The following is a 24744-nucleotide window of genomic DNA, read 5'->3' on the forward strand; positions in this document are numbered from 1 at the left end:
GATAGGGAAAATGTCATTTATAGTAGGATGAACACATAATTAGCTAACAAGCTACATGGAGGGGGCTGTTGATAGCATCAAAATCTATGTGTATCAAGTTCAGGCAAGGTAGCAACATGTGACCACAAGGTAGAAATTGTGTTGGCAAGATGGACTTGACCCAGAGGATCCTCTTTGAGTTCCATGACGTATTACAGTATTACTTTTGAGCTCTTCCTTCAATGAAATGGGTCACAGAACCATTTATTGGCAACTCAAGAAGTAGGTGAAAGCCAATTTTGAAAGAAACGCTTTGTTTCTACTAGTTTTAACATGCGGTCAGTATTCCAGTAAAATTATCTGTGTTTTACTTTCTCCATTCTCATGCAGAGTTATTGGAGTGTATCACTGCTTTTGTACTATCCGTGCTGACAATGATGACACACAAACAGTGTGCCTGGAATCATACTAAATATTTGCATGGCAACTGTGCCAAGTAGGGCCAAAATGTTTTACAGAAGAGTTCACCTAACTGCAGGGGAATTCTGGAGGTACCATACCAAACGGTGGCCACAGGTTACTTCACATTTTCACCTGCATGCAAGAAAATTGGCATGAGGGTCTCCTAGGATTTTATTCATCTTTGCATGGTTAAACAGCTGGAAGCAGTAGCCAGTTACAAGCATTTTGGCTTTTGTGTGAGTACATGGAAGAGCCCAGAACAGAAACTGAGGAATTCACTACTGTGGCTTTATCTCATGGACTCAGAACTACAGAATATCACAGAGGCTTGAAGGGAGCTTGGAGATCATCTAGTCCAGTGCTCAAAGCAATGTCAGCCACAAGAGCCCAGGGATGTGTCCACTCATGTTTTGAATGTTGCCAAGGATGGAGTCTCTGCAGCCTTTCTAGATAAAGTGTTCCAGTGTTCAAGCACTCTGCCCCCAGTCCAGAAGCTTTACAGGACTAATGTTTTCGTTTCTCTGTGGTTGATTCTCTAATACAGAAGACACATCTGTGTAGAATAATAATGTTTAGTCAGTAGACCAAAAAGCTCTCTTTGCCAGCCTGACAGGTTACCAAGGCTGAGTCAGGGAAGTGTTCATAAATAATTGAGTTTTCTCAGATGAAGCAGTGTGACTCTTGGCCTCAGTATTATTATTTATCTTATTTAATAAAGGGTGTTCTGGGGAAACATTCAGAATCAAGAAGAGTTTTGTTAATGCTGAAGGACGGTACTGGTATCATAGCCAATTAATGTGCCTGTTCCTACCGATGATAAGTGGATCTGTCTCCTGTTCATCTGGCATTGAGCCTTGAGCCTTACATAATCATTTGTGGCTATACCCAAGGGTTTTGATAGTTAATGTTTCAGCTTTTACAGGTCATCAGAATTTTTCAAGAAAGATAGATTTGGTAAATAGTAGTCTGCAGTAGTCTGGAAGTGGAAACAAAACAATATTCAGAGGATAAGGTCTGTAAAATGGGCCAAAACTCGTCTGAGGAAGAATCTTTTCAGTTCTATTTCAAAGTTTAGGGATAGGAAGAAAGAAATGTGTGACAAAAGAAAAATGCATCAAAGGAGCTCTGGTGAATCCAGGCTGGCTTAGCCTTCGTGGGTTAATAGATAATTTGAAACTGCTGTTTTCAGTGGCTCTGAAATTGCAGGAAGTGGTTTGAGGCCAAGAGGGAATAATGACTCCAGGAGACATAATTTCTAGGGAGTAACTGAGGTCCTGCAATTCTGCTTTGGAGGAAACACAAGCCACAGAATGAAATTCCTTGCAGTTTCAAGGTTAGCAGAGAAGCTGATGGCTGGAAGAGAGAAATCTGAGAAGGGAAGCAGAAAATATGAAATTATCTCTGTGTGTCTATGTATGTGCAATGTTGTGCCACATTGCCAAGCCTTTTGTCCTTTAGCCAAGAATCTGAGCTGAAAACCCTTTTTTTAAGGTCCTTCCAAAATGCACCACAGCTCTCCAAATCCAAGTATTCATGTTAGTTCAACATGGAAATGTTGGGATATGGGTTTTGAAATGTTTTAATGATTACTGTCCTCAGAGAGATAATGGACAGGCAGAAGATAGAGGGAGGGAGGGAGAGAGGGAAGGAGAAAGAAGCTCTGCTCATTTGACATTTCTTCAGATAAGAAGACAGTGATAGCCATGCACAACTTGCACCACTCTCTTTGCTACTTCTGATGGTTTTCTATCAAAGGACTTACATCTAAGAATCATGGACAAAGAGAAAAGCAAGTCTTTACAGATTGATCCCACCAAAGCGGCAGAGGCACAGGAGTTAGCTCAGTCTAAATTTAATCTGCCAGTTTCCCTGGAGTCAGTGGAGAGAGGCACCTTCACAGGGCAATTCAGAGAAGGAATCTGACTGCAAGGGCAGCATTAACCTTTATGACTGTTCTGCTTTTGCCAAGAGTCAATGGGATCAATTCATAGCTGAGTGGAGAAGACTTATACCGGCTAAGAAGCAGTCCCAGTATCAATAAAACTACCACAGTGTGTTCTCTGTATCACAGAACTGCCATATGTCTCCACTTATGGGGATTGGGTATGGGGCTGTGGAGGGAATTGCTTTTCTGGGCAGGTTAATGTAACAAAAAGCAAACCGCTCTGCAGCCATTAATCTCCCTAAAGCCCATAGTCTCAGTCCTCCTGTGCTGTACTCAGTGCTGTGCTTCATTATGGAGTCTTTAAACACCTCAGCTAAAGAGAGAGAAAGTAATTTAAAAAGAAAACACAGCTTTGGCTCCTTTAGTTGGATTTTTTGAGAAGTAAGGTTCCTCTTGGGTTAAACTTCTTCGACTTTTCTAATTTTGTTTATATTGTATTACAAAGGCCAAATGCTATTGAGTAGACCCAAAAAGAATGCCCAATATTAGAATATTTATTAAATCAAGATAAAATAAGGTATGTAAAATTGTGAGTTTTAAGTATTAGAGCATTTTGTTATTTTTATTTTTCCTATTTCCAATTTAGTAATAAAATCAAATGGTCATGCTCTTATTTTTAATAATAATCTTACAGTACCTTAGGAACTGCAGCTTCAACAAGAAAACATAAATGAATGCTTATGGTATAAACCCTACTTTTATTTAGTACCTCGGAGGTTTGGTGAAGGGTTGTTTGGGCCTTTTTTATCATCCAGAGGTATCCAATAACAATTTTCTTTATTTTAATTATGTCTGGAATATACTGCTCATTGTAAACAAAACACATAGTTATATAATGTGCATATTTTAGCTCAGGGATTTGAAGCAGTCTACTGGGCTAGGATACATGCTCTATATTTCCATTTATTTTCTCATTGAACTTTTTCAGGACTTCTGAGATACCTTTGAATAATCTAAACTTTCTGTTATGACTTTTTCTTTTCCTTGTCAAAATAAAATTATAAATACATTTGTGGAGCTCTTGGTGAAGTAAAGAGTTACTGTTTCTGATAGTTGCTTCACTGCTGTAAATCAATATACTGCTACTTACATCAGCCAGGCTACTGTTTACCCCAGCTTGAACGTCTTCTCCTTCAGTTCCAATATTAACTCAGTTAAAAATAGTAGTTTTATATTTAAACCTCTGCTTCCTGAAGTGACAGTAGGTGGGCCAACTTGTAACATGATCAACATTTACAGCATTATCTCTACTGGAATTTATGCCAGCTCCTAACAAGCAAAACATAGTGGCTTTCTGGAATCCCACTGCTTTAATTTTTACAAAAAGGCAATATTAATTAAAGAATGAAAAATATGAGCTCTGATATAGCATGCATACACGTGCATAAGTAGCATACTACACAAAATTTTTGGTATCTTGTTATACAACTCATTCCCTGAAAATACCTGTGGAAAGGGGTGATGTGCTGCACTTGTATATGTGGAGAACAGGAGTGAGATGGGGGGATCACAGAGTCCTGTTGTCAATGCATAACTTGTGATTTAGTACAAAGTTTAATTTTACAATAAACTTAGAGATATTTGAGGTGCCCCAAACTGTTTTAGATGCCCAAGGTTATTTAAGAGACTGGCAGAAAAGATGCAGGATTTGCAAGAAACCCATGTCTTTCTGGACAGCAGCTGAAGGACAGTCAGAAAAACTAGGGCATCTCTAGTTGCACTGGACAGTTTTATGTGGACAGCTGAGCTGGGCTGCATCTTGCATCTGCAGTCACAACTTTTCAAGCTATTTTTTGATAACACTGAGAGGCATGCTAATTGTGACCTATCAGAAACTGTTGGCCCTTAGCAAGATCATATACTGGCTCATTTTCTCTGCTGTGCCACACATTATATTAGTGAGTGTTGTCACTAAACAGAGTGACATTACCCAGTGTGTCTCATGATAAATATAGATTCAAGTACCTCTAAAACTGAGAGTTGTCTTCAAGTCCCTATTAAATATAGAGCTGCTAAAAAAAGTGCCCAGGACATTACTGAGTGAAGGTGTCTGAGCAATATGCAGTAAGGGACTGAGATAGTAATTTTGATGATGTATGTTAAAACAGTTGGACTCATCCAGGTGTCAGACATAGGAGTGTCTCTGCTAAATTTCTTCCAAAAAAGCAATATAATCTGCAAAAACCTACAGTATTTTAGTGATATTTAAAAATAACAAAATATACTTTATTACCAGCATTAAGCATAAAATATAGACAGAAAAGGAAGAAAAAATGCAGTTAGAAAGTTTGTCCCACGAAAAACATACTGCCTCTTTCTTCATGCTTAAACATGTGTGCGTGCTAACTTAGGTCCAGTTTCATTCCATTCAGCTTGGAGCACCTTACATTTGATACACTCCTTATCCAGCCTTTAAGACCACATCTAATGTGTGAAGCCACCAATGGATAGTGGCATGGTGTCCATATCTTGGGCAGGAACAGGCCTGGAACATGTTATAACTATTCCTGGGGAAATCAGAGCATGGAAAGGCAGCATGGACATGGCTGGCCTGTAGATATGGAGGTAGATACCCATTTATCCAAATCAGTACAGACATTAAAGACAGGTACCAATTACTGTCTGATGTGATAGCCTGGCTTTTGATGGAGGTACTCTGGCAGATAAGAGGGAATCTGGGTCTTAGAATCCTGACAGCTGCCATGCAAACAAGCTTTACAAATCCATGCCAGTCTTGTCTGACACTCAACACCTGGCTGCTTTTCTGTAGTGAGGATGGCTGGACCATTGCAGTGGCGCACTGATTTTTGTGGATGGTGATCACAAAAAGGGAATTGAGAAGAGACCACCCGAGTTATTCTGACACATGACTTCAGTGCTTTCTATTCTTAGACAGATGAGGATCTGAAATATGTAAGTACACTATCATTGTTTTTTAGATTTATTTGTAAAGATGAGTCAAAGAAGTACAACTCTTAATCTATCATGGGTGTGGTATTTAGACATTTATAATTTTCTTTTGATGTGTGTTTGTATCTGAGTTGATAAATCAAGATTGTTCTCATGATATTTTAAGCAGTGTTATTTGTCTCCATCCTTGTTATTTTTAAAGAAATGAAAAGAGCAAAACCCATGAAATTATATTTGCAGTGTCATTTAAATTTATTGCCTGATAAGTAGTGATCACTTTAAAAATCCATTTTTTTCCTGTGTTGTTAAGAAGAGGTTTAACCAAAGTGATTTAATCAAGATGAGAAATGATCCCAGGTTCCTGAAGCTTGAGTAAATGATATTGTCAATGTTAATATGCTGGTCTGGAAGTTCATTTAAAGTATCAGAAATAACCTAAATATAATTTCATGGCAGCTCATATACTACTTAGCATAATTTATTCCTTACCACAGAACCTCCATTCCCTGTGCTTTACCAGCATTTCCAACTCACCAAATACCTACCAACACTCATCTATTTACCCCTGCATACTCCCAGTTCAAGTAAAGATAACACTTTTTTTCCCACCTGTCACTATAGGACACGAAAGAACACAAGCACACACCACTGTTCTCAAGGTGAAGAAAAAAGGGCAGTTTATTTTCTGACTCTAACATTTATAGTTTTCCAAAAGTTACAGCGGATTGGAGGGTGACAGTGACACCTTTCCAATGACACTGGTCAAACCAACAGTCTATCAACTTTCTCCTCCTCCATAAAGGAATGCAAAACAATGAGTTATTTACAGAAAGTGTGTGAGAAAGTTCACTACAAGAATGTCAACAGAAGGCTTAGAAGATCTTAAAAAAACAGGGTGACACCCACCAAATAAATTCTATATTGAAGTACAACTTCATCTTGACTCCCAACATGTTTCTTGAATGAGAGCAACCAAAATATCACGTGGATATACTATTTCTGATTCATCCAATGATGAGGTGCCTTTTAGATCTCTATTATCTCCCATAAATATGTTTGTCTGCAACAGTTAATAAGTAGAGCTTGTCAGCTGCAGAATGCTGTACCTCAGGTTTACCAATGAGTGTCCGTCCCAAAACATTTCAAAGAGAATGAAAGAAATTTGAAATGTTCCTACATGCACCAGGACTTCAATGAGCCATAAAGATTTAGAAACACAACTGGGCTTATTTCTACAAAATGAAGCCAGGAACACTGTACTTTAAAGTACAGAAACCAGTTAACAAGATTTGTAATGTACTTGTAAGGACAAGGCTGAGTCCTATGACACTTCTGGTTTTGAAATTCATCACAGGAGAATATTTTTACTCAGATAGGGTTCAGAGTGTAGCTTTATGTCTCAAGAATGTAAGGATTCTCCTTTGGTTTTAAGCAATAAGCATAAGCTTATAAATGTTTTCTTCCCCCAGTCCAGGTTATAAAATATATCTCAGATTATTGTGTTTATATTGTAATGAGACTACCCTGAATTCTTGCAGCTTTGGGCAAGTTTTTAAACATACACATTGTACCAGCGACAGGCAGATTGTTCTTGAAAGGTCTGAATTAAAATAAGTGTATTTTAAAGAATATTTTGATTTCTGACTGTAGCTGATTGGTAGAAATTGGTGTAACAACAGTGCCATGATATCAAAACCCTTGTTCATGTGGAGGTTCCCAGAGGTATTGCAAGAAAAAGAACTATAGCCTAGGCATCTTCACTGCACTAGAGGGAGAAAACAAGGCTTTTCAGGACAAATAAAAAGTTGTGAGGCAATAGTAGAGCTCTGGCATTTCATTTCAAAGAAAAAAATAAATAAAAAGCTTCTGAGTGGAAAAATGAAACTGTTGGACATTTTTGCAGCTGTGCAGATCTGTAAAGGATGCTGATGCTGCCATGAAGTATCTGCATAACTCTAGATAGAAGCTTTTGTATCATAATTTGTTCAGCAACTATCAAAATATCTCATTCCTGAAAGAAAATGCCCTCCTCATAAGTATTAGGACTTTCTTAAAGGAAGAAAAAAAAAAAACTTGATTGCCAGAATTAGATTTTAAGAGACCTATCAACCTAACCCAGACTTTTTGACAGCTATGGAAACCAGCCAAAATTGTATTAAAAAGTGGTATTGTGCTAGGGGTAACTATGCCCTGTCAGATGTATTGCATATACCCGGCTGTGCGCATGGATGTTTATGGATATGCCTATACAACGTCAAATCAAGGGGAAAAAAACAACTTACGGGAAAGTGAGCTAATATCTGGTTGTTCATGGCTAAAAGATACAGCGTGAATGCATTGTCCTGGCAAATGAAAGTGAAGAACATAAATGAAAGGGTATTCCCATAGTAACTTAGTGGTTCAAGGACATTTGTCAGTACTACATATCTGCTGGAAAAGAGTGGAAGGGGGATTCATTCATCTTAGTTCCCTGTGGTTGCTATCTGCTTGGAAATCGCATCCATTGCTACCTGTATAGGGAACCCTGACAGCTGGGGACAATTTGAGTTATTTGAACCATGCATCTCTCCACATGTCACCAGGAAGGGGATTTACATTTGAAATTGGAATTGGTTTATAACCTTGCAGAAGTGCACAGGAGTAATACATGGATCTTATCAGTACGTCTGGCCAGTTTTGAGTTCCTGTAGAAATGTTGCCACATAAGGATCTCCTGAGGTACTCAGATATCAGTGTGATTAGCCTGGCAGACAGACCTTTGTATTGGGGAAGCAAGGTCAATGCTCCTGGGACAGCAGGAGACATAAAGATTCAATAATAATACCTTATTATTCTATCAAATGATATTTGCAGAGCGTTTCAAAATCATTATGTGAATGACAAAGGATGCTGTATATATAGAGAAGTAAAGGCTGACATTTCCACGGTGCATGTAGTTACCAGAATTCCATGCAAGTTTGAGCTTTGGAAGAAAAATAATCTTTGGCTGCACACTGTGCATGTGGGGCCTCCATAATAGACACACAGGGAGCCACTGTAAGGCATCTACAGAATCAAGGTTATTGCTTTGCTGGTGCCATGTCCTCAAAGACCCTGAGGTTCAAAGACCTGTTTCTACAAGGTAGGGGGTTCATGGAGGCAAGAAACATATAGTTCTTGATATTTTTTGGTTTTGTTGCTTCTCCAGGCCCCTCTTGACCTAGCTGAATTCTGGTAAAAGCTAGACTATGTGTAGGTAGGAATATCTTCCCTGAGCCAGTTTATGGGAAGTGTTGTGATTCCTCTTGTTAAGAATGGTCAGATTAGTTAGCATGGTTTTTCTTGGTTTCTGCTAAGAAACTGACTTTTTTTCTGATACTTCTGACAGTCCTTCAAGTTACCCAGACTGCAGATTAACACACTACAAAATAAAGCACTTGGTCCTCCATGTCAGAGTTCATCTCTGTTGTTACGCAAAAGGGACACAGGAGATGATCTCAAATAGTCACCTGACCGTGCCCAGACCATATTATTTCACACATTGTACCCCTCGTGGTTTGTTCTCTGTTATCACATTGCAGTTTTGGGTCCTGCTCAGCAGTCAGAAGTTAAAGGCAGTGGTGTGGCCTAGTGTGGAGAACACAGGGCTGAGCTGAGGTAATTTTACATCTACTCTGGATTTGCAAGGGTTTGATAGATTATATCAGTCTATTCCACACATTTATACAATGAAATTAATAAGATTGGCTTACATTAGAATAAAAATACCCCTTACAAATGCATAGTTTTATTATATATTTTTTCTGTTAATGACATATTCTTTCCAGAAAATGGGCCCAGGATGGGAATAGGTGATATAATCAGACCCTTGAAGCCTCCACTATGCAAATTAATTTCCAGTACCCTAGAATATAAAAGTACTCTTTCATTAGACATGGATCATTTCTGTAATGAATGGTTGGCATTGCTGCATGATAATTTATCAGGATTTGGGAAAGGCATAGAATGCCAGCAAACTGGCAGATAAATTTGATTTTGTTTTTAGAGCTGGGACAAAAGAAAACATATTTGCTGATGTGTGGAGTAATTTTTTTCTCAGACATAAACCAGTTAGAAGAACTACAGTATGTGAAGTGAGGCACAGAGTTCTCCTAGAAACCAAAAACAGCTTTATAAACTGAATATTTTTAAAGTAATTTAAAGATTGACAATGTGCTAGCTTCAGGTTTGAAGTCACTATCAGTGACTTCAGCCTTTGAGAAAAAAAATTGCATAATAGGTGGAAAGTGGTTAAAGAAGGAAAAATGGCCAACAAATTTTTTAAAGATTTTCCACATAAAGGTAATCAGGTATTTGAATAAGTTGACCAGAAAAGTTGGGTAATGTCTACATGTGGTGACTTTCAAATAGTGGGGCAAGTTCTTGATCCACCTAATATATCTGGTCAAACTTGAATTATTTTGTGATTCTAGGAAGGAAGGCCATCAAAGATGAAAGTTCAAATTAAAATCTGGAAAGATAATTTTTTCATCATCCAAAGGCATCTCTGTAACTATGGATGTTGTAGTGGCGCAGGTTTTTTCTCTGTTTATTTGCTTCCAAGAGTGAAGGACAAGGCCACCTTCTCTGACAGCCCTTTGAAACAGTGTGAGAAGAGGTCAGATAAATTTGCTGACACTCATATTTAGCTTCAGCTAAGCATTAGCTGAAGTTCCCTTTCTCCAAGTTATCACTTTTGTAGTGGGGATTTAGCACTAGTCTTTTCTGCACTAGATATACCCATGTAAAGTAGTGGGATGAGATTCTTAGCTGGATACTTTCCCATCCTTACAGGTTCTCTTCATGTGTCATGTCATTGGACTGCTGTACATGAACAATGAAGGGAGCTGTTATCAGTCCCTTCAGAATATTCCTGTTACGGAGGAGGTTAATCCTTCTGGGTCCTCAACTCAGGCTGTTCCTGACAGCAATATGATGGACACAGTAGATAAATCCAAACTGCCTGAAGAGTCAACATATGGGCCAAATGGCTTCTCCCATTTTTAAATTTTCCTCCCAAAACCACTGTGATTTGCTTCAACATCAAGCAAGACAGCCACCCAACAGATAGGTCATACAGACAACACTTAGATACTCTGGAATTCTCCTACCATCTGCTTCCAGATTTCTCATCTCCACTCAGTTCCATCCTTTTATCATTTCTTCCTTTTCTACCAATGATGTGAGTGGGGGAAGCACATTTTTCCACTTGTCTCCTTGTTTCTGGACTAAAAGAAGGCAGGCCTATAGGCAGGAAATCACCAGTGCGTATATCAGGACTGAGATTTGTGAAGAAGGCTCCATAATATCCATTATATCTATGCTGTTCTCACAGGTAACTCTGCACTGAGCCAGAAGAGCAATTTCAGGCTCTTCAACCCTCACAGAAGTAAGATTCCTAAATTGGATATTCTTCTCAGGTTTTCCTGAAGTTGGATCTAGGTAGTCAAAATGTTCTTTTCTTGGCCACTGCTTTGTTGCACACTGTATTGTCTTCCCTGATTCTGATCTGTGCCATTTTTGGTGGCTCCAGCTGCTGTATCTGTGTAAGATACCCCTTGAAAGGTGTTCTCCTGCCTCTCCAAATTCACACCCTGCTGCACAAGTCCTAATTCACCATATTTTAGTAAAACATACACATCTGAAGGGTGTGTGAAGCATAGGATTGTCTGAGCCACATTCTTCTGCTATGTCAACTTCCACGGCACTTGGGTGGCCTTCAACTGATAGGAGAGATTTGAAGTTTCATACTGTTAGAATAGTTAAGGAGGTTTTCACAGGGAGAAGATTTACTGCGAATCTTGCAAAGTAGATCTTTGAAGCAGTTTTCTGAGTATTTTTTTCAATACCTATGTGGCTAGATAGCACAGTCCTCAGTGTATCAGCAGGTACAGCAATTATGTATTTTAAGTTGGTTCTTAAAAATGCACCCAGCCCTGTAAAAATACCTTTATCCTTTGCATATAATAAGGATGCAAGACTTTTTCACCTGCTTCTTATCTTCCTATTGCAGATAGGGCAGGTGGGAAGCAGGCCTTCTGCGACAAGAAGGTGAACTCTGAATTTGGTACGTGATCCAAAGGACAGAAACAGTTAATTCCTCTGGTCATCTTCTTTTCATTAGAGATGGCTTTTGAAAACAGAATTAAATGAAATCCAATGTCTTTTTCATAAAATACTTGAGGGAAATCATGTATGATACCTCTTGTCAGTCAGTCCTGTACTATCGTTGTTTCTTCCCCCCCGTTACCCCCCTCTTCTCCCCTTCCCTTTTTTCTTTTAACTGACATCTGTCTGGAAAGACACAAACAAATCACAAGCTGGTATCGTAACTAGGATATTGTGGAACTCTTTCAATCCTTCAGTTTTTCTGCTGATAAAGATAGATAAATTGCAAAGTCTATATTAATAGGTGCAAGGGGCAAAAAAATGAGAAAAGCTTCAAAAGGCATATGCAGAAACAATTCTGGAGTATATTGAGAGGATTCTTTTTGAAATCATATTTACCCTCTTACTAGTAAGTTTTAAAAATAGATGCCAGGTACTGCAAACTCTAAAATCATCGTACAATTAATTTGCCTTTTCTCTACAATAAGTCAGACTCAAGATAAGGATATACTTAACATTTGAACATTTGATGTTCCCTTTCCATTAAATAGTGATGATATTTCTAGCAGTTCCCAGTGTTTTAGCTGAAGTTTTTAGTGTTTTAGTTATATGCCTAGAACTTTTCAAAAATCAAGTTCAGGACATGTATAAAATTCTGTAGTAATATTTCCTACTAACTCTGCTATTTATTTCCATTTCACTATGGAGCAAAACATTAGGTTATTTTACATTTACTAGTGTTCCTGTAATCAGTTGTACTGCACTTATCTAGGACCTCTTATGAAAATTCCCCATCTCTTGAAGTGTTAAAGGCCATGTTGAGAAGGACTTAGAACAACCTGGTATAGTGGAATGTATCCCTTCCCATGGCAGGCATACTGGAACTAGATGGTCTTTAAGGTCCCTCACCAACCTATATCATTCTATGATTCTTTATCATCTGTGATAGTTTCACACTCAGTCAACCCCACACAGCTTCACACCTGGCTTTAGCTGCTCTTTCAAACCATCAGTACACAACTTAAACTGGAGTTCATACAGATCCACCTTAAGTACCTCATGCTGGTTGTGTAACAATAGGTGAAAGTATATGTAGGTCAAAGGATTGCTGAGCATCTTTAGCAGAAGAATTATTATGCACAGCAAAACAATTTTCTTTCTAACCTGTGCAATAGTATCTTTGATGATGGCATTTTCTATGTTAGAAGGATTCATTTTAAATTCAAACATTATAGCCCACCAGATTAATAAACAACATTTGTGAAATAATAATAACTCCCTGAATGTGTTTTTTCACTCAGGAGATTGGACACTGATATTGAATGGGTGTCTTTTTTCAGGATCTGGTGGTGATAGATGGCACACTTTTTGCTGGGCTATTGATGTACAGGGAGCCAGACTGCCCGATAGCAGTCACAGCACACATAAAGCCTGGATGTTCCTGCTGCAGTGTAGAGTTGTATAAGAGAGCATGGACAGATATTTTGCTGGGAGGTTCTTAAGTTCTGAGTTTTTTGTTTTTTCTTCGTTTATGAGTGGAGACGTGAATAAATCTGATACCTTCAGAAGATCTTTAAAAAAATATACAAATAAAGAACACAGAAAGACTTAAAAATTTCATCAGGTTTAAGTATTAGCAAGGATAGTTAACTGGACATCATCAGCTCTGTTTTGCTGAAGACACTTGAGAAGGCAGAAATTTTCAAGATAAGAAATCTGGCTTGAATCAAGTGTTGCCACAAAAGATTTAGAAAATACTATTTAGTTTTAGAGTGATAACTAGAACACCTTTTTTTTCCTCCATTAGTCACTCATATGTTCAACTTTTCAATACCAACATGGAATTAAGTCTGTGTTTACCATGTCTTCACAGTGACCCCTCCAATTTCTGCTAATTTTCAAACTTTAGCTGAAAAAATAAATAATATAAATAAATAAATAAAATCTGAAAATAAAAAATAAAATAAATGGACCATTCTTTCATGGTATGACTGGGAAAAGTCTAGATGAGAACATAGTACATTTTGACTGAGTGTTCTCTGCCCCTCATAGGTGTGATACTTACATCGTACAACAGTAAGTGAAGATTTACATCTCTTCCCAATGGAAATAATTGGTTACCAGCATAAGTATGCCTTATGCCACTGCTGCTGTTCTTCCCCTGTTGTAAAGGAAATAAGATGCAGAGAATCCTGATGCTCATAAATTCATAAATGAGTTTAATTGAAAACTGAGTTCTACAATACTATAGCCATACAGGCAACTAACTGCCCTTAAAAGTGACCAAGGCATATAGGTAAAGAAGTATGGTCTTGGCTTTTGAAAGCCTGGAATAGTGGGCCTGCACAGTTCAGGAAAGAAGGCAATGATGGTATGACACAGTCCTGTAATCTCATCAGGGAGCTTTAGCTCCATATCCATTTCATAATCATTTAAAACCACAACTGTATAATTGTTTTGCTAAAAAAAAAAAAAACAACAAAAAACCCGCAAAGTTCTTTCGGGATTCAGGATGAATATTTGGTCTACATTAGAACACATGGTCTCTAGAGAGAGACTAATATACTTGTAGCAAGGCAACATGTATTTTGCCTTGGAAATACATACAGCCTATTCTGCTGGTGTTAAGGAGAGTATGGCATAACTGTGCAAAGGACAAAGTGGCATTTGGATTTGACTGGTTGCAAACCATGACAAATCTGAATCTGAGTAAGTATTTAATTGTATGAAACCACTGCCTGGCCAGGCCTGTCAGCAGATTTGGTTTTATTTCATCAAGCGTCATGCCTTAATGCTGCTGATAGGCAGGGAACAAAGTGAAAGGCACCAGATCCACAGCACTGCTTGCCATCAAGAAATGATGAAGGCAGACCTGAGAGAGATTAATTTGTAAAATAAAAGATGAAAAAATACATCTGAGCAGGAGGAACAGCACAGAAAAGAGGGGTAAGAGTGAAGGGAAACAAGAGGGAAACAGCAAGTAGAGCAAGACCAGAGCTGAAATGAAGAGATGGTGAGGAGATGGTAAGAACTGTGGGAGCATAGTTAGGGGGCTGAGGGAAGAGAGGAGCTGAATTTCTACCTATGTTCTGAAGCTGCTTTTCAATAAATGAGTGTATGGATTACATCAAGATGAAGAAACCTACTTTCCCCTTCTGTTTAAGAGGCTCCCATTGTCTTAAATCTGTGTTAAGCCTGGCAGTTCGTATCCTTGACCTTTTCTCCTGGTCACTCACTAATCACAACTCCTTGGAGCCAACACTTTGCTCCTTCAGTTGCCTGCAGATGCTCCTTTAGGAAAGTGTGGAAGCAGTACAGGCACTGGTGATAGAAACTGATCCCTGGGGAAATACCAGTAGTACTGTGGGAAGGGTGTTCAGGCTGATGGCTGAGATGCAGAGACACACGCATCAACCTGGGCACTCTTGGTTCATAGTAATGACTCTTTGTTCCAAAGAAAGAGAAATTTTCTTGGTCTTCTCTAACTTTTTGTTTTACTTGTGCGCTAAAATGAGTACCAGGCCAGCACAAGAAGGGAATATTGACAAATCAGTTGCTACTCCATCATGGAGTAATACCAAGCAGACTCTATACTTGTTATTCTAATCACACCTTCAATTCACAGTGACAGATAATTCTCCAAGGGGAACTGGCCTAGACAATCATGAAAAATAGGGTGATTAGAACAATGTTTGACTTCAAAGGCTATTTGATGGGACGGACTAAAACATTGGTCCTGCACAGGACAACCCCAAGAATTACACATTGTGACTAATAACATTGTCAAAATGCTTCTTGAACTCTGGAAGGCTTGGTTATGTGTCCATTTCCCTGGGTAACTCAATATCTAAGTCTTAATTTTACAGGCTGGTCTTACTTTTATTTAAGTGGAAAAGCTTACTTGCAGCAGTTTTGCCCTAATAGTTTAGTAGATTATTTACGAATATAATGTCATGTCTGGACTCTCGGAGGTTCCTTAAAAATTTGATTTAATTTTTCCTTTATTATTGAGAAACATCTGTCCTGGAACCTGAATGTTAAAGAAATTTGAATCACTGTATTCACTGAATTAGTACGCAAGGCATATAGCTGCAGGAGTGCTCCACATTTCCTTCATCTGCAAAATGCTTGGATATAAAACAAGCATCAATAATTTTGCTGGATGTACTGCACAGAAGGAATTTAGCTTTAAAAAGACAAGTAAAATTAAACTTACAGCTCTGGGAAGAATGCCAATCTTTAGTATTAATAATTAATTCCATTGTTTTTAATTCACTTATAATTACATAAGTTGATTTTTCTTTATTGCTAATTAACAAATATTTAATTACTTTAGCAATTCAGTAATGTTCTTGATGACAAAATATTTAAAAGAGGATGCAGTGCAGAGAATGGCTTTAAGGGATTTTGAAGGGTTTTTTTTTCAAATTGTAGTTACTTAATGCCAACCAGCACTTACAATCTGCAAAAATCCCTTGTTTGTAGAGAGGCTGTGTCTTGAAAAATAACTAAAGGTTAATTATTGAATCTATCTCAACTATAGTAAGTCATATATTAAATTAAAAGCCTTTATAAAATCCCCACAATTCCAAGTGACCCAGACAATTAGATAAGTAACCTAATTTAATGGTATCATAATTTCAAAGATTTTTGAGGTCACAGAAACCACTAGCTCTTCCACCTTGACCTCCCATTTAATGGAGGTGATGGAATTTCATTCATTCCCAGTTGGAACCTAGCAACTTCTATGGACAACTCTTACCTTCTGAAGAGGCATTGAGCACATAAAGAGACTGAGATCCCATCACACAACTGTGCTTTAGTGGTCATGTGTACTAACTATTAATATTTAATTCACACTTTTTTCTAGTATGAATGTGTTCAGCTTTGCCTTTCAATCTTGATTTGTGCCTTTCAATACTAAATAGAGTGTGCTTCGACGTCTGCCTTCTCCTCTTGGATTTATTTGTGCACCCAAAGTTTTTCTCTTCATGTCTTTTCTAGTACTTTTACTTTTCTTGGCATATCATTTATTGGGACAGGGTAAGTTAATTGATCAGTTTCTCTATTGATTTCAGGCTGCTTCTGTTTTCTAGCAAATGACTGGCAAATTCTGAGGACTTATTTTTTTCAACATTTTTCTTAATTCTAACTTGGGAAAATAATTTCAGTTTTTCCCACCACCGCTCTTTTCTTAACTAAGACCTGCTGTTTAATTTTGAATTCCTGGACAATATCTATAAATTAAAATTAGGCCCTTCATTGTCACACAGTCCCAAACAAAAGCCTGTCAGTTAAAAAAATAGATATATTTATGGGTCACCTGCTCTGCTCCTACAACTGCTGATAACAAGCACATGGGAAGGAGCTTACTTTAGCCAACTTTTACCTTTCAGTCCAAGTGTTTCCCATTATTGTGTAGCTACTGACCCTATGAGAAAAGAATTCTTTTCTGGTATTTCTGTGTTAGAACCACAAGAGCCATGATTTAATAGACGTGCTTATAGCACATTATACATTACAGGCGTCTTTTCAAAGATTTCAAAGCCACATCTTGACAGTTTCATTTTTTTAAAAAGGTGCCTTTAATAACTGTTTCTTGCTGACTTAAGAAATGAGGGAAGAAAGTGTAACTTCAAAGTGTTGGCAAAATAATATGAATTATACAAATGTAGTTGTAAAGTTGTTTCCAGTTACAGTAGTAGTAACTCGAGACTGATAGCTGGTTTCCTCTTTTGCAAGTGTTTCCAATTTAAAACATATCTTTTGGAGTTGTTCCATGCTGTGTTGCTATTCTAGAACAAACCAGTTCATTCAACTGTATTTTCTAAAATTATTGGAAGCAAAACAATAAACAATACAAAAAATACTAATGAGTATCGTAAGTAATTGAGATACTCCCAGTTCTTTCAACTAAAGTGCTAAAAGGCATAATTAACACAAGTGGAACTAAAGAGATCTGTAAAAATTAAAATCTGAACATCAGGACTCGAGTTGCTCAACACAGGGTTGATAAACCTACTGACAAGTTTTACAGATATACTGTCATAGGCAGAGATGTTTTTGCCTGCTATGCAGTATGGCAAAGTAAAAGAAGGTAATGAAAGATATTAATATTTAAGTAGTTAATCATACATTATTAATAGCATTTAAAGTGGCATTAATTAGGACCCTTGCATACCTTTTCCCATCAGTCCTCTATGTTGCTGATCAGACTAATCATGTAACCTTACTGTACCATTGTCCTTTGACCAGATGCATAATTATTAATTATTATTCTTACTGCTGGCACTGGGACAACTAGACTTCACCTTCAGCACTGCTTTCACAGTTGCAAAATTTTGAATTTATGCAAATAAACCCATGGACCCCTGTAGGTTTTATTCTTTTATTCCCCTTTTTCTCCCTTAGACTTTTTTGTCCCTTCTTGTACCTTTTCCTGTTGTTGCACTTTCCTTCTTCTTGTCTTCCAATAGCAAGGGTGGATTTCTAACTCTGGGAAGGGAAGACTTTTGGTGATGAGGACACTTAAGACCAGGCACAGATTATCTACAGTGATTGTGAAGTTTCCATCACTCTGAGAACAAGTAAAACAAACATCTGTCAGGCATGACCTCCCTCTAGTTTACCCTGCCTCGGGGCAAGGGGAGGATCTGGATGACCTCTAGAGATCTTTTACTAGGTTTCTGTGAGGGGAATAAAGCAGGTTGGGCTCACCCCAGCTCATGATTATGACCTGATCTGTCCCATGTTCACATACCTTGCAGTGCTGTATAAGTCCAGGGAGCATCCTGACCTTGCCTGAAATATGGTGCATACCTGCCTGTAGATATGTGCTGTGACACATATGTGCACAAAACTGTGCACTTGGTGTGGTGCTTGGTGTACAGGCTTGGGGGCATGGTTTGGTGGTGGACTCGGCAGTGTTGGGTTAACAATAGTTGGACTCAGTCATTTTAGAGATCTTTTCCAAAACTAAATGATACTACAATTCCATGGATTTTCCCCCTCGGTCTTGGAAGTATATTGACAAAAAGAAGACCTAATAATGATTTTAAGTGATCTTCCGAGATCACTTCAACATGTTTATTTTTCTTCTTGGTCATCTGCAGTATAATTCATAAAGAGACATGGTTTGCTGGCAGTCAAAATAGAAGCCCGCCAATTTCTTTACAGTGTTGTCAAGACTTAAAAAGATGAGTTCTTACTAATGATGTGAGGTGTGCGTAATCCTGTGCCCAGAAAAGGATTATATGCTCTGACAAGGTCCTTTTGTTAGTGTTTTTGGGCTAGCAAATACTTTTTGTATTGAAACCAGTCCCCTTCCATTCTCCAATTGCAGCACCTGGTCCTGTTGCACAATCTGAAAATTTGTGTCTTCCTCATCCATACACACTCTGTGATTGGCTATAGACCTAGTAATGAATATAAAATCACTACAGGTTCACTGTTGCAAAGTGACTTTTCCTTTACTCCCCCATTTCACTGCTTTCATCCCCTGCCCTACAGAAAACCTGAATGAAAAGATAGAAAAACAGGTAAAGCTCAACCCCCCATCTCTATCCCCAGTCTCAAAAACAGAGACAGGTGTTGCATTATGCAGGGGGAGTGTTTTCTTCAGTAATATTATCCTGGGAATTATCTTAGAGAGATTGACCTGTGAATAATAGCCAAGCCTCAGGGTTAGCCTCACAGTAATTATTGCTAGACATTTTCACTAGCCATATCCTTTCAGGTCAAGAGGCAAGCATGAGGACTCACATCCCTACTTCACGGCAAATTATTATTCAATTACAGTGACTTTTGAACCTGACCAAATGTAAATTGATTTGTCCTTCCTTTAAGATGTTTATTTGTGAGAAAAAGTCCAGGGAATTTAAAATGCAAGATACGTAAGCAGCCCAGACGGTATGAAGAGTCTGCGACTGTAATGAAATACTTCGGAAGTTCTCCATCCACACAGTTTTGGAGGGATCTGTATTTCACAGGTGTGTCTTTATAGCAATTTGAACTATTCGGTGTCAGGCATTCTTCAGCAAGCTAGTTCATGACAAAGAAGTCACCCCAGTATAAGCATCTCTGTGCACAGAGAGGACATTTTAGAAGAACAAGACAGTTGTGATGCAGCAGCTCAGGAGCTCTATTAGCCTGACTCTATTCTAAGATGCACTCCCAGGATGGGTTTCATCCCGGCTGGAAGAAGCTAGTGGTATCAGATCAACAATTAGAGGATTTGTGCATGCCTAGCTCATGCGAAGGTGTAGTCAATACCCAAAGTTTAGTGAGGGATAAATCCTACCCTGCGCATGTTCACAGTAAGTGTCTCTTTGTATATCTATGACCTACCCTCAACTTCGGACGAATCTTGCTTGATTAAACCCTAATTGTGAGTCTCTTCTTGGAGCCAGAGTTGTCATGTGGTGGGGTACCATAGCTCTGTAAGCTGGAAAAGTGTATACAAAGCTCAGGGAAAAGGGGTTAGATGTTGGAGTAAGAGTACAAGTCCCATGGTAGCTTTTTTTCTATGAGAGAAATCATTTTAGGTTTATGATGCAGAGGCAGTAGAGAACTGTACGTGGTTAACAGCTTTTGGATAATGTAAATTCCTTTATTCTTTCAAGGTCATCAGCGTGAAAACCTATTGAAATGAATCCTTAAGTGGACATAATCCACTTCAAATCATAACTTGCAGGTATCTGTCTTAATCTGACTTATTGCAGGAATGCCTTAGACCATGGAGAGGGAACTAATTTGAAAATGCACTTGACTTGTTGTTAGTTATTGGTATTCTGTGTTTGATTTTGATTTTGCATGGGGCTTAGCTTGCATGGGGAAAAATCAATAAAATCTGTTTCAGTTTTGTTTATAGTCTGTTTCTCCCTCTGGCTGCCCAAACAGTGGTGGTTACATATCAGGGTCTATTCTAGGACATGAATGTCTAAAACCAGGAGGGTTTAATTTGATTTTTTTTTTCATTCTGGGTTTTATAAAGATTTTGTTTTAAGATAGTATGAAAGAGATTTCTTAACAAAATGCAAGTTTATTTTGGAAAGGAAGATGACAGAAACCCAGGCTGGGATTAGGTGCATCTGATCAAATGTAAATATTCACAGCTGAGACAGTCATCATAGACTTGTTTTTTTAGCCAGTGGAGAGAAACAAGCACATTCAGGTTGAAAGATTTTTCATTTCGGAAGACACACCTAAAATAAAACCACATCATATACGCCTAAAATTCTCTGCTTCTTTCTGGGGAATAAAAAGCAGCCCAGGATGACAAGTTTGGACAGAGACTGGGGATGACTAAAATTATATGATTTTCCTTCCTATCTGCATGGGATCTCTCTCTATCACTCATGCTGAAATTGCTCCACTGTGCAGAAGAGACACTCTTCTTGGATGAAAAATCAGGGCTAGAGATTAATGTCCTAACTGTGCAGCCATATGGTGATGATCCCATTTTTGCTAGTAGCTTGGCTGCCTGGTGTTCTTGCCTGCAAAGGGGAAAAACTTCAACAAGGAGGAAAAAGAGCATTCCCTTCCAAACAGCCTTTAAATTGGTTCTAAGATCAGTTAATAGAGAAGGAGTAAGGTCCTGTGTTAGAAGAAACCCTGTCTCACCTCTTTTTGCAGAGCAAAGTTTGAACCTAAATCTATTTCTGTTGTGAAAGTTCAGATCGATATGTTTCTGCATAAAAGAGTAAGGAACTGTGCAAGGTACCATTGTCCATGTCTTGGATGAACAAAGAGAGGGTTACTGAGGTTGAGAAGGGGTGGCCAACCTAGGAAACTCAAAATAAACCAAATCATTGCAGTTTTTAAGCCATGAATGTGGGCAGTGTCAAGGGGACATCCTCTCTTTAGTGACTTCCTCTGCCCTCTTTCTGGAGACAACTGTGATTAAATTTTATGCATGGTCTTGATGGGTAGCAAAGAAAAAAAAATTAATAAAAAAATTAATAGACTTTTAGACATGATGCAGAAGATCCTGCTGTAGTGGAAAATTCATAAGAGAGGTCACAGAAAGTAAAGCTTGACAATGACAATACAGAGGAAGTGTCAGAGTACAACTCTTACTGTAAGTTCATCCTTTCTTTGCCAGATAGAGCAAATTTGTACTGAGTGTGTGTGAGCCTTAATTCCTTGCTGATGATATGCTCTGATCTTTTGGTTAATGGTCATACATACACTATTTTGGATAGTTTGTTGTATTGGACATCCATATATTTTAACAGTACTCTCCCCGAGAGAAAAAAAATGAGAACTAGAAAAACATCCACATAAAATATTTCAGTGGCTTGTTAAAAATGGTTGGTTTAAGCTTGCTGGCCTAAAGAAATAAAAATGCAAGGGAATCAAGGTAAAATCCAGCCTCCACAAAGGAAAATATATCTGTCCAAGCAAAATGTTTCGGTTGATCCCATTCTGTGGTTTGTTTTTTTTTCTTTCGTGTTAAGCTTTGCAGCTGCCTTTCTTGTGAAAGGGAAAACAGTAAGCAAGCTCCCTCAAGTCAGTCCAAGATATAGTTGGTCCTTTTTGGTTTTTTTGGGATTCAACCTGTGAATCAAAAAGGCCAACAAAACCAGAGTCTTGCAAAACCCCTTCAGCAGCGTAAACCAGTGGCTGTAGTATGCATTACTCATAATGATAGTGGGTGATGTTTTTATTTTGCAGTGAAATATGCTATTACTTCATTTTAAACCTAGGCAAAGTTTATCTTCATGACAAACTGATGCTGGTTGGAGTGACCTCATAATGAGGTCCAGTGTATGGGAATGCTGCCCTGAAAATATATAGGTAATACTGGAAAATCAAAAGACAATGAAGACAGCAGTGACAAAAAGTCAGCAGAGCAACAGTCAATAAGATGTTGGCTGGGAAATAAAGTTTGATTATTAAATTTAATGAAGTGGTGTAATACTAGATCTTCTTACACATGGATAAGAAGAATGCTTGGTGCAGCAGAATTGAAGTAGTAATAATACTAATTTTCATGAGGAATTTTATATTCTACTATAGTATAAATATTTTCTGTTAATAATAATAGTAAAAAAAGCAGCCATCACACACATATGCTGGCTAGATTAGACTTTAATCAAATGCCTATTGGAATGATACAGAATTGAGTTTTTCAATCAACATTTACCATTATGATTTAAAAGATGATTTAAAAGACAATTTAAAAAGTTTTTTGCCTTTCAAAGAAAATGAAATATTTGTATTTTTTAGCCTTTAGGTAACTTGATTGTTCCTTTGAGTTTCTGTTGCTTAATTGGTAAATAATGAAAAAGCATTTTCTGACTATTTCAGTAAGAAAAAAAAGTAAATTAAAGGTTAAACCTTAAAAATAGTGTGTGAAAGTTCAGAAGGGAGGAAGCAGGTGTGACAGCTCAGAGGTGAAAAGAAACCTCATTGTAATCTTCACTGGTTAAAAAAAGTCAAATTTTTGTAATTCTTTAGCTATGTTATCAGACAAGACTTATAGTAATTCTCACAGAAGGTCGATGATCCATAGGTATTTAATGTATTCATGAAAGTTGTGCTGAGTATTGGGAGAATTCAGAGACTGAAGCGGAGACTTCCACATGAGGAACAGAGCCAGAGCCCCCATTGACTTACAAATGCAGTGAGCAGAAATATGTGCAAGCCAGCACCTGTGCTAGGCAACTGTGCTATGTACATCAACACATGTCAAAACCGGGCCTCTCATTAGTTCCCACCTCAGGCTGTGTTGGATACACAGGAAATGCATGTCCAAAAGTTGGACATGACTCACAAGGAAACAGGTGAAAAACCTGATGCTGTCACTGCTAAGCCAAGCAACAAATTTATTCTGCCTGACATTTCTTGTGACTGGACTCAAAATCCTTTTGCCCTCTGCAGCAGAGCGTAGGCAACTCCTCCAACCCACCATGTCATTACAGCCAACCTTGCAGCAAAATAAGAGATTTCCTAGATTTGTCAGCTAACAGACTGGCATCTGTTTCTGTTTCTCTGCTGGCAAGTTTTTTGCCTTTTGGCCTTTGCTGTGCACACGAGGGATGGGACTTTGCATCCAGAAGGCAAAACCCTGGGTTGAGCATCAGGAGAGGAAAGAACTGCTTTTCTTGATCAGGTCATTCCAATCCCATGACTTGTTTGACACCCAGCAGTCCCTGATTACTCAAAGGCTCTGAGAAGTTAAATATTTGACCTTACTCTGATGTCTAAATTGCTCTTTAATTGCTTTATTTGTAAGCCAAGAAGCTGTATACCTCTTCCACATTCTCAATGAGTAGCTAATTAGAGAAGATGTGAGGTTTTCCAGGCAGCAGTTTGTTGAGATGACTGTGCCGAGATCCATAACTGTGATACAAGTAAACAGTCCTTCTTCCATTGATACTAAGAGTGGTGAAGCTGATGCAAACCAGCTGGGCCTGGTCTTACAGTTTATTTAACAGTAAACTATCTAAAAATATTGATTTGCACTGTCTGTGCTTCTGCTCTCTGCCTCTGACCCGTGGCCTCCTCTTGTGTAAACACACATTCTTTGGTTGGTGAGAGACATAATGATGGTCTGGTTCCATAAGCTGAAATCACGTTTGTTTAAAAAGCCTCTCTAAGGACACTTCACCCACTGATGGTCCTTATAAATCTGACACTAATAACAATATTGTGACCTGGATAGCACTGTGGTGGTATTGACCCAAAAAGGCCCAGGCTCAAACAACACGAAGATAATTTTAACACTTTAGTATTTATACGCCAAGAGATTTCGAAGTTTAAATTGCAATATAGAAAAACTTCTTTGATGCCATGGACCTGCAGGGGAAGTGGCTGGCTCAGTATGGAAGACTAACTAGTACTTGGCTTGGCCATGCTCTTGTCTCCTGCGGTGGCATGTCTGCGGCAAAGAGGAAAGGATGTTGGTTGAATTTTGAGGGGTATGTTCCTCTTCATCAAAAAATGATTTTTTGTTTTTTGATGAAGAGGAACAGGGTGTTCCCTAGTGGAGTGACTGTCCCTTTAGCACCTATTATCCAGTCCTGCCAAGAAACACCAACCAGGACAGGAGGGCCACACGGGGAAAAGCACTAATGTAATGTCCTGAAGTACAGATATTTTGGAATATTTAGGAAATATTTATTTGCTGCAAAGGTGAATCTAGGTCTTGGTGGGAGAGTGCAATGGACTAAGGTTGGAACTGAGAACACTCATTGCTGCTGGTGGTAGGTGGGGAGGAGGAAGTTCCTTAGTCACAAAAGAGCAGTGTGTATGCTCAGATGAGCCTTTTCCAGATAATTCTGTCAAAGACTTCCATTCCTTTTTCTTTCTAGTAAAAA

General features: G+C 38.3%; 1 protein-coding gene across 15 annotated transcripts in view; it reads left to right on the forward strand.

Moving 5' to 3' along the window:
• TENM4 (teneurin transmembrane protein 4) overlaps window positions 1–24744 on the forward strand; it is a 927633-nt gene that overhangs the window by 416160 nt on the left and 486729 nt on the right. For 14 of the 15 annotated variants that reach the window (XM_071432902.1, XM_071432903.1, XM_071432904.1 and 11 more), the window contains one exon: window positions 5157–5299. The exons of the other annotated variant lie outside the window; for it this stretch is intronic. The gene's annotated coding sequence lies outside the window, so the exon portion shown is untranslated. The remainder of the gene's footprint in view (window positions 1–5156; window positions 5300–24744) is intronic. 15 annotated transcript variants of the gene reach the window in all.

This window comes from Agelaius tricolor, unplaced genomic scaffold (assembly GCF_023055355.1).
Source record: "Agelaius tricolor isolate 1412-34295 unplaced genomic scaffold, bAgeTri1.0.p SCAF_9, whole genome shotgun sequence".
Classification (NCBI taxonomy): domain Eukaryota; kingdom Metazoa; phylum Chordata; class Aves; order Passeriformes; family Icteridae; genus Agelaius; species Agelaius tricolor.